Source organism: Salvelinus alpinus, chromosome 5, assembly GCF_045679555.1.
Source record: "Salvelinus alpinus chromosome 5, SLU_Salpinus.1, whole genome shotgun sequence".
In the NCBI taxonomy this organism is placed as follows: domain Eukaryota; kingdom Metazoa; phylum Chordata; class Actinopteri; order Salmoniformes; family Salmonidae; genus Salvelinus; species Salvelinus alpinus.
The window spans coordinates 96,920,434-96,929,661 of NC_092090.1; the positions used below are offsets into that span (position 1 = coordinate 96,920,434).

A 9,228-nucleotide genomic window follows, 5' to 3' on the forward strand; every position below is an offset into this window, starting at 1 on the left:
CCCACCCACCCAGCCCGACCGGACCCACCCAGACCGGGCCCACCTAGACCAGGCCCATCCAGACGGGGCCCATCCAGACCGGACCCATCCAGACCGGGCCCACCCAGACCGGACCCACCCAGACCGGACCCACCCAGACCGGGCCCATCCAGACCGGGCCCACCCAGACCGGGCCCACCCAGACCGGGCCGAGGCAAAAACACATCAGGTGGCCTGACATCAGACCAGGATGACCTAAACTTGGGGCTTCCTCCCAAATGGAAACCTATTTCCTATATCGCATTGGGTCCTGGTCAAAAGTAGTGCACTATATAGGGAATAGGGTGCTATTTCTGACACAGAAGTTTCCAAGGAGACGGGCAGCAGCAGTAGCATATGACCAGAAAACAACACAAAACATGATTTGGTATCAAGCCGTTCAAATGGACGAGAAAAACGACAACAAGCAAAACAAAGAGAAATACAATCTGTGTTCAAAATGGAGGTTAAAAAAAGGAGCAGTACGGGGAGAATACTTCACTCCTTTGGGGAATGGGTTGTCTGCGTCGGAGCTCCTTGGATGGTTTGTGATTAGGGACACGATAAGAAAATGTACAAGGTCCTTTTCGGCAGAGGAGGCGGGGCATTAGGGGTTCAAAGGTCAGGGTTCAAAGGGGTCAGGGGTGAGTGGTCGGGACAACCATTACCTGTGGACAGGCAGGTGCAGGCCGTTGAGGGAGGAGGAGGTGGTGAGGGGCGGGTGGAGCTCCAGCTGGGCGAGCAGAGAGAAGTGATCAGAGGGGATGTGGGGACAGCCGGTGATGTTGTTGTCCGTTAACCACTGAGACTCCAGGGGACCGAGCAAGCCGGCTACAGACATGTGAGTCTTGGAGAAGAAGATGTAGTCGATCACGCCCTGCACAGGGAGGGAGGAAGAAATAAAGAAAGAACGGTGAAAGATCTTGTTAGCATTGCTATACGTTAAAAAATTCTAAAAATATATTTTAGCATCATGGATGCTCTGTAATGTTGACACTTTGCTCTACAGTATGGGGTGATGGGGAGAGAGAGAGAAGGAGGCAGAGAGAGAGAGATGGAGAGAAGGAAGGAGAACGACAGATGGACAGAGAGGAGGGAGAGAGATGGAAGGAGAGAGAGGAGAGAAGGAGTACAGCGAGAGGGAGAGCAGGAGAGAGGAGGCAGAGAGAGAGACGGAGAGGAGGGAGAAAGGCGGAGGGACAGAGAGAGAGAGGAGGGAGAGAAATGGAAGGAGAGAGTAAGAAAAGAAGAGAAGGAGAGAGAGGAGAGAGAAGTACAGTAAGAGAGAGAGAGAGAGAAGGAGTGAGAGGGAAGGCGTGAGAGAGAAGGAGTGAGAGGGAAGGCGTGAGAGAGCGACAGTATCCAGTCAGCTTAACCTTGAAGTCGTATGTGTATTTGGTGTAAGTCAATGCGTATGTCCTTGTAGGGTCAGTGGTAGACTATAGAGGCTGTCCTTGTAGGGTCAGTGGTAGACTATAGAGGCTGTCCTTGTAGGGTCAGTGGTAGACTATAGAGGCTGTCCTCGTAGGGTCAGTGGTAGACTATAGAAGCTGTCCTTGTAGGGTCAGTGGTAGACTATAGAGGCTGTCCTCGTAGGGTCAGTGGTAGACTATAGAAGCTGTCCTTGTAGGGTCAGTGGTAGACTATAGAGGCTGTCCTTGTAGGGTCAGTGGTAGACTATAGAGACTGTCCTTGTAGGGTCAGTGGTAGACTATAGAGGCTGTCCTTGTAGGGTCAGTGGTAGACTATAGAGGCTGTCCTTGTAGGGTCAGTGGTAGACTATAGAGGCTGTCCTTGTAGGGTCAGTGGTAGACTATAGAGGCTGTCCTTGTAGGGTCAGTGGTAGACTATAGAGGCTGTCCTTGTAGGGTCAGTGGTAGACTATAGAGGCTGTCCTTGTAGGGTCAGTGGTAGACTATAGAGGCTGTCCTTGTAGGGTCAGTGGTAGACTATAGAGGCTGTCCTCGTAGGGTTGAGATTAGTGGTAGACTACAGAGGCTGTCCTCGTAGGGTTGAGATTAGTGGTAGACTATAGAGGCTGTCCTCGTAGGGTTGAGATTAGTGGTAGACTATAGAGGCTGTCCTCGTAGGGCTAGGGTTAGTCTATAGAGGCTGTCCTCGTAGGGGTAGGGTTAGTCTATAGAGGCTGTCCTCGTAGGGTAGGGGTAGGGTTAGTCTATAGAGTCTGTCCTCGTAGGGCTAGGGGTAGGGTTAGTCTATAGAGGCTGTCCTCGTAGGGGTAGGGTTAGTCTATAGAGACTATCCTCGTAGGGTAGGGTTAGTCTATAGAGTCTGTCCTCGTAGGGGTAGGGTTAGTCTATAGAGGCTGTCCTCGTAGGGTAGGGGTAGGGTTAGTCTATAGAGGCTGTCCTCGTAGGGGTAGGGGTAGGGTTAGTTTATAGAGGCTGTCCTCGTAGGGTTAGGGGTAGGGTTAGTCTATAGAGGCTGTCCTCGTAGGGTAGGGGTAGGGTTAGTCTATAGAGGCTGTCCTCGTAGGGTTAGGGGTAGGGTTAGTCTATAGAGGCTGTCCTCGTAGGGGTAGGGTTAGTCTATAGAGTCTGTCCTCGTAGGGTAGGGGTAGGGTTAGTCTATAGAGGCTGTCCTTGTAGGGGTAGGGTTAGTCTATAGAGGCTGTCCTCGTAGGGGTAGGGTTAGTCTATAGAGACTATCCTCGTAGGGTAGGGTTAGTCTATAGAGTCTGTCCTCGTAGGGCTAGGGGTAGGGTTAGTCTATAGAGGCTGTCCTCGTAGGGGTAGGGTTAGTCTATAGAGGCTATCCTCGTAGGGTAGGGTTAGTCTATAGAGTCTGTCCTCGTAGGGCTAGGGGTAGGGTTAGTCTATAGAGGCTGTCCTCGTAGGGGTAGGGTTAGTCTATAGAGGCTATCCTCGTAGGGTAGGGTTAGTCTATAGAGGCTGTCCTCGTAGGGGTAGGGTTAGTCTATAGAGGCTGTCCTCGTAGGGTAGGGGTAGGGTTAGTCTATAGAGGCTGTCCTCGTAGGGCTAGGGGTAGGGTTAGTCTATAGAGGCTGTCCTCGTAGGGGTAGGGTTAGTCTATAGAGGCTATCCTCGTAGGGTAGGGTTAGTCTATAGAGGCTGTCCTCGTAGGGGTAGGGTTAGTCTATTGAGGCTGTTCTCGTAGGGTTAGGGGTAGGGTTAGTCTATAGAGGCTGTCCTCGTAGGGGTAGGGTTAGTCTACAGAGGCTATCCTCGTAGGGTAGGGTTAGTCTATAGAGGCTGTCCTCGTAGGGGTAGGGTTAGTCTATAGAGGCTGTCCTCGTAGGGTTAGGGGTAGGGTTAGTCTATAGAGGCTGTCCTCGTAGGGTTAGTCTATAGAGGTTGTCCTGGTAGGGTTAGGGGTAGGGTTAGTCTATAGAGGCTGTCCTCGTAGGGGTAGGGTTAGTCTATAGAGGCTGTCCTCGTAGGGCTAGGGGTAGGGTTAGTCTATAGAGGCTGTCCTCGTAGGGGTAGGGTTAGTCTATAGAGGCTGTCCTCGTAAGGTTAGGGGTAGGGTTAGTCTATAGAGGCTGTCCTCGTAGGGGTAGGGTTAGTCTATAGAGGCTGTCCTCGTAGGGCTAGGGTTAGTCTATAGAGGCTATCCTCGTAGGGTTAGGGGTAGGGTTAGTCTATAGAGGCTGTCCTCGTAGGGTTAGTCTATAGAGGTTGCCCTGGTAGGGTTAGGGGTAGGGTTAGTCTATAGATGTGTAGCCTACCCTAAAGTCGTAGGTGTAGTTGGTGTAAGACATGAGGTTGCCCTGGTAGGCGCTCTTCAGCTGGAAGCTGTGAGTGATGCTGCCGTTGCCTTGGCAGCTGAAGTTGGTGAGAGCCTCGTTGTAGCGCAGCTCTCTGAAGTCCTTGTGATTCTCCGCTACACCACCGTTACTCAGGTCCTCCACTACTCCTAGAGGGGGGGGGGGCATGGAAACAGGTAATACAGGGTGTAGAGAGGGGGAGGGGGGGGCATGGAAACAGGTAATACAGGGTGTAGAGAGGGGGATGGGGGGGCATGGAAACAGGTAATACAGGGTGTAGAGGGGGGGGCATGGAAACAGGTAATACAGGGTGTAGAGAGGGGGGGGCATGGAAACAGTTAATACAGGGTGTAGAGAGGGGGGGGGCATGGAAACAGTTAATACAGGGTGTAGAGAGGGGGGGGCATGGAAACAGTTAATACAGGGTGTAGAGAGGGGGGGGGGCATGGAAACAGGTAATACAGGGTGTAGAGGGGGGGGGGGGGCATTGAAACAGTTAATACAGGGTGTAGAGAGGGGGGGGCATTGAAACAGGTAATACAGGGTGTAGAGAGGGGGGGGGGGGGCATGGAAACAGTTAATACAGGGTGTAGAGAGAGGGGGGCATGGAAACAGGTAATACAGGGTGTAGAGGGGGTGGGCATGGAAACAGGTAATACAGGGTGTAGAGGGGGGGGGGGGGGCATTGAAACAGGGTGTAGAGAGGTAGATAGTTCTCTAAGTAAGTGGCTGAATTAATAAGGTGACAGGGCATCATAATGGTGTTATCTTTCTGCCGTGTTTGAAAAGTCAAAGCCCTTTTGGATGAGTTCTCTGTCCAGCTGCCACTGCAGCTGGAGTTCCTTCTGTTTGTTACACCTCTCCGTCTGCTCGTCCGCCATCTTCCCCGAGCAGAGCAGGCAGGCCCGTTGCCCTAGCGACTCCAGACTCCACACAGACACAGTACCGTTGTGTAAACAATGCAAAAAGCATATCGATCGTGTCGTTCATAATAAAATCCCACGAGGACAAGAGAGGAAACATGTCCCAGTGGTTCTGAGCCGTGTCAGGTCTCTAGAAAGGAGAAACCCACACACTGCTCTTGCTAGTCTCACTGCTCCTTAATAACCTTTACGTATCGGCCTCAGGGCCTTTTTAAATTTGTACCCTTATGTAGACATAGCCACAGGTCTCTAGAAATACAATTACAAGAATGAGAATCCCCATCCAACTCCTTCTGTGGGGGGGCTTTTCCCGTTTATTTATTCTACTTCTATGGTCAGGTTCTTACCAGAGTCAAATCACATTTTTTATTTTTTTATTTGTCACATGAGCCGAATACAACAAGTGTAGAGTTCACCGTGAAATTAATTTATTTTCGAGTACTTTCCCAACAATGCAGTTAAAAAGTATGAAAATTAGCAAATAGATAAAGAATAAAGTACTAACACAATAATAACGAGGCTTTATAGAAGGAGTACCGGTACCGAGTCAGAGTACTGGGGTACGAGATAGTTGGGGTGATTAATTGAGGTAATATACTACATGTTGGTTTGGTTAGGTGATTGATTGACTAAGTACATATAGGTAGGGGTGAAAAGCAGAAAGTCTGGGTAGCCATTTGATTAAAGGTTCAACAGTCTTATGGCAGAAGCCTTCTAGGAGCCTTTTGGTCTAAGACTTGGCGCTCTGGAAACCGTGCGATAGCAGAGAGAACAGTCTATGACTTGGGTGGCTGGAGTCCTTGACCATTTAAGAAGGCCTGACACCGCCTGGTATGGATGTCCTGGGTGACAGGGAACTCGGCCCCAGTGATGTCCTGGGTGACAGGGAACTCGGCCCCAGTGATGTACTGGGCCGTACTCGCTACCCTCTGTAGCGCCTTGCGGTCAGATGCCGAGCAGTTGTCATACCAAGCGGTGATACCAAGCGATGATGCAGCCAGTCAAGATTCTCTCAATGGTGCAGCTGTAGAACTGATTGAGGAACTGAAGGGCCAATGCCAAATGTTTTTTAGCCTCTTGAGGGGGAAGAGGCATTGTCGTGCCTTCTTCACGACTGTGTTGGTGTGTTTGGACCATGATAAATCCTTAGTGATGTGGACACCGAGGAACTTGAAGCTCTCGACCATCTCCACTACAGCCCCTTCTATGTGAATGGGGGCGTGCTCGGCTCTCCACTTCCTGTAGTCCACGATCAGCTCCTTTGTCTTGCTGACGTCGAGGGAGAGATTGTTGTCCTGGCAGTCTCTGACCTCCTCCTTATAGGCTGTCTCATCATCGTCAGTGATCAGGCCTACCATCGTCGTGTCGTCAGCAAACTTAATGATGGTGTTGGGCCATGTGCGGCCACGCAGTCGTGGGTGAACAGGGAGTTCAGAAGGGGGCTAAGAACGCACCCCTGAGGGGCCCCCTATTTAAGGGTCAGCGTGGCAGATGATTACCCTCCCCAGGTGAGAGGGTAATCAGAGAGTCCAGTATCCAATTGCGATACAGAGAGAGGTGTTTCATCCCAGGGTCCTTAGCTTAGTGATGAGCTTGGAGGGTACTATGGTGTTGATGGCTGATCTGTAGTTAATAAACAGCATTCTCATGTAGGTGTTCCTTTTGTCCAGGTGGGAAAGGGCAGTGTGGAGTGCAATAGAAATTCCATCATCTGTGGATCTGTTTTGGCGGTATGCAAATTTCGAGTGGGTCCAGGGTGTCTGGGGTGATTGCGTTGATGTGAGCCATGACCAACCTTTCAAAGCATTTAATGGCTACAGATGTGAGTGCTATAAGGCGATAGTCATTTAGACAGTTTACCTTGGTGTTCTGGGGCACGGGAACTATGTTGGTCTGCTTGAAACATGTAGGTATTACAGACTCGGTCAGGGACAGGTTGAAAATGTCAGTGAAGACACTTGCCAGCTGGTCAGCGCATGGTCTGAGTACGCATCCTGGCAATCCATCTGGCCCTGCGGTCTTGTGAATGTTGACCTGTTTAATGGTCTTACATCGACTACGGAGAGCGTGATCACACAGTCATCCGGAACAGCTGGTGCTTTCATGCATGGTTCAGTGTTGCTTGCCTCGAAGCGAGCATAGAAGGTATTTAGCTCGTCTTGTAGGCTTGCGTCTCTGGGCAACTCGCAGCTGGGTTTCTCTTTGTAATCTGTGATAGTTTGCAAGCCTTGCAACAGCCGACTAGCATCAGAGCCGGTGTAGTAGGATTCGATCTTAGTCCTGTATTGACACTTTGCCTGTTTGATGGTTCGTCTGAGGGCACAGTGGGATTTCTTATAAGTGTTCGGATTTGTGTCCCGCTTTGCTCTAGCCTTTAGCACATTGCGGATGTTGCCTGTAATTCATGGCTTTTGGTTGGGATATGTACGTACGGTCACTGTGGGGACGACGTCGTGGATGCACTTATTAATGAAGCCCGTGACAGATGTGGTAAACTCCTCAATGCCATCAGATGAATCCCGGAACATATTCCAGTCTTTGCTAGAGAAACAGTCCTGTAGCTTAGCATCCGCTTCGTCGGACCACTTCTGTATTGAGCGCGTCACTGATATTTCCTGTTCGAGTTTTTTGCTTGTAAGCAAGAATTAAGAGGATGGAGTTATGGTCAGATTTGCCAAATGGAGGGCGAGGGCGAACTTCGTATGTGTTTCTGTGTGTGGAGTAAATGTGATCTAGAGTTTTGTCTCCTTTAGCTGTTCAGGTGACATTCTGGTAGAAATTAGGTCAAACAGATTTCAGTTTCCCTGCATTAAACTCCCCGGCCACTAGGAGCGACGCATCTGCCTGAGCATTTTCTTGTTTGTCAGGTAGCGACATGAGGTCAGCACAGAGCATGATAGGGATAGGGGTTGGGTGTGAGTTAGTGTTAGGTTCTTACCAGAGTCAGGCAGGGAGTTGAGGTCAGCACAGAGCACGATAGGGATGGAGGCTGGGTCAGAGGTCGGGGAGCCTGTTCCCACGGAGCTCAGGTGCCTTTTCAGCGATGCTCTTTAACTCCGACAGGAACATCATGGTCTGGATCAGCTTGACGTCACAGAACTCCGGGTCCCAGTACATGTGGGCGTTGGCTACCAGGATCAGCTGCTTCTCCTGCAGCGGTTTCAGGCCTGAGGAACAGACACAGAGAGTTAGACTGAGGCTACACAGAAACGTATGAATGAAAACCAATGAAATATTTTCTATTTTTGTCCATCAGGTTGAACTCATCTGAACTTTTTTAGGACGAGTTGCACAAAGGCAGACATATAGTGTTTTTTTCCCCACGAACAATGGTGAGAGTTAACAACAAACTGTAGTCATTTTTAGAACTTGTCCCTTTGAAGAGCAGGGACTGCCATCTACTGGTTCAATCTGGTACTGGGAAAATGACTCCAAATGGTACAGTATCTCCACGGGCAGAGAACGCTTCACAAATAATTATTTTTTGACTGACCACCAGGTTCCTCACCACCAGAGAAGTTGTCTGACTGACTGACAGGTTTTTCACCACCAGAGAACTTGTCTGACTGACTGACTGACTGATTGATAGGTTCCTCACCACCAGAGAACTTGTCTGACTGACTGATTGATAGGTTCCTCACCACCACCAGAGAACATGTCCTTGTTGACCTCCAGCAGGACAGCGACCCCAATGTTGTCCTTGGTCATGACCCTGTTCAACATGACCTCTGAGCCCTCAGAGTTTGCCATGGCAACCTGGTTGAACTCCACAGTGTGTTTCTGCACCAGAGTAAATCTGAAACATAACCAGATCTAGGTTCAAGAGGCAAGCTCAATCGAGCACAGATAAACAACCACTTGATTGATTGATTCACTCCCTTCTCTGTTTTGAAGAACACGGCACACCCGTCCACGTGTTTCCTCTCCTGTTCTGAGACCAGTTTGGCACGAGACTTTGGGTAGAAGTACCCGTTATACCCACGCTCCTTCAGTGTCTCCAGGAACAGAGCTTGGTACTGCTGCGTCTCCACGTCCTGAGGACACACGACCAAGACGATTGAATTTAGTTTCTGGGACAAAGTTGGCATTTAAGATGTTATGGGAGTAATTCAACAAGCCAACGTTCCTCACAGAGAATGTGTGAACCCGGGGTTGGTTCTCGTCTTGCATAGGCTATACTTTGCACAGAAAATACATTTGTGATATTTTGCAAGTGCAGTTAAGCGGGAGCTTCTGTTTTCCGCAACAATATTGAACATCTCCAACGCACGGCCAACCTAACTACCTCTAGACGTGCGAGACCCTACAGTACCCGTATACTGATGATGTCAGACCCTACCTTTAGACTGATGATGTCAGACACTACCCGTAGACTGATGATGTCCGATCCTACCCGTAGACTGATGATGTCAGACCCTACCCGTAGACTGATGATGTCAGACTCTACCCGTAGACTGATGATGTCAGACCCTACCCGTAGACTGATGATGTCAGACCCTACCCGTAGACTGATGATGTCAGACCCTACCCGTAGACTGA

At 50.0% G+C, this 9,228-nt stretch overlaps 1 pseudogene; it reads right to left on the reverse strand.

Annotated features, from left to right (window-relative positions):
• Positions 1 to 192: 192 nt before the first annotated feature.
• On the reverse strand, positions 193 to 8,714 carry LOC139577314 (CCR4-NOT transcription complex subunit 6-like; annotated as a pseudogene).
• Positions 8,715 to 9,228: the final 514 nt, after the last annotated feature.